The sequence below is a fragment of the Pundamilia nyererei genome, unplaced genomic scaffold (genome assembly GCF_000239375.1).
Source record: "Pundamilia nyererei isolate P.nyererei 1_Seehausen unplaced genomic scaffold, PunNye1.0 scaffold00053, whole genome shotgun sequence".
NCBI lineage: Eukaryota > Metazoa > Chordata > Actinopteri > Cichliformes > Cichlidae > Pundamilia > Pundamilia nyererei.
The window spans coordinates 2,770,162-2,771,785 of record NW_005187454.1 but is presented as its reverse complement, the minus strand read 5'-3'; positions in this window follow the sequence as shown (position 1 = coordinate 2,771,785).

Below are 1,624 nucleotides of genomic sequence, written 5' to 3'. Positions count from 1 at the left end.
CCGTGTACATTCACCTGGTAACATCAAAGAAGGCAAGAAGGCCTCCTGCTCCCCCACAGGTCCACGCACGCCCCCTTACAGGGTGCACCCCCCCATGATGGATGGCATGAGGAGAATGGACTGGTGTTGGGTGTTCTCAGTTCATGTGGGAAGAAGCACCTGTATCAGAGTTGTGCCAAGGTGCTGAACTTGTGCTCGGGGGGTCAGGGAGTCGAGGTGGACACAGGTTTTTGGTTCAGACCTTGCCCCGAAGGGCAGATGGAGGGTCCTGTATAAGCCACCTGTTGAGAAACAGGTTGGTGACCTCCACTGGAGGATTTATAGCCACGAACAGACACACAGCTAGACCCGACTACTAGGGGTGGATGTCTGTTTTGTGAACAACAGGAGTCGCTGTCACTTGTTTTTGTCCTGTGTGAGGTTAAAAAGCCTGTTTAGTTTATTGCAGGAATGGGTGGAAGCCCTGGGTGAGCGTTTTTCTATGGCAGTTTTTGTTTTTAGTCTTAAGTACAGAGCTTTGAAAAAGAAGACTCATGTCTTAATCAATTTCCTTCTTGGTATGGCAAAGTTCGCAATTTGGAAAACGAGGAAACATGAAATGCTTGGACAGGGTTGGACTGATGCAGCACTTAGTTTTAAGGGCTTAGTTGCATCGAGATTGAAAGTTTTTATCGTGTTACTTGTAATCTACAGATGTTTACAGATTTGTGGTGTATTAGAAATGTTTTATGTTCATTGAGGGAGGATGGTGCACTTGTTTTGCATTTTTAGAGTGATATTATTATTCAGTGTATTTGTTTTGATAACTACACGTGGATCTAAGTGTGTGTGGTTTTTGGGTGGTGTTTTTGTGATGCTTCCTTTGACTTTGTGAGCGTTTTGTTTGTATTATTGAATTGTGATATGAATAAATGTGTTTGTTAAAGGTCAAACGTCTTTCTTTCTTTCTCAGGACGTACCAACCTGTAGAGTTTGCTTCTCTAATATTGCAGCAGTTTCTTGGATGCATTTCCTCTGTTTTGGCAGTTTACGGATGGCTTGTTCCACCTGCTCCCTTGACTGCGTGTTGTCTGTTCACAGTAAAATCTTCCACATGCAAGCACCACACCTCATGATGTGCTGTGCAGGCGACAGGAATAGGATGCAAACGCAGGACTCACAACACAAAGGGGTGAACTAAAGGAGGCAGTAAAACATCTGGACGTTAGATAAGGTTAAACGACTCGATTCCCTTATTTGAAGGTAAATACCTTAGTATTAGTAGGTAAATATAGTTATGCTGGAATTACAAATAATTAAAGCGTACTTAGGGCCTTAGTATCATGCCAAAATAGGAACCCCACATTTTATTGTGTTTTGTTGTGCTATTTAAACATATTATAAGGTGTCATGTTTAAAGTATTAGTTCTTTTCAAGTTACTAATCAGATTACCACTTTTGTTGCTTTTCATTAAAAAAAGCAAAGACCTAAAAACGGAGAGCAGTGAATAATGCAATAACTGAATGCTGCCATTCATTTATTGCATTATTCACTCCTGGACTGTGTGAAAGCTGCGCCACAGCTGAATGCTGACACTGTAAAGGACAGAGTGAGGGAGACAGACACCAACAGATTACCCACGTG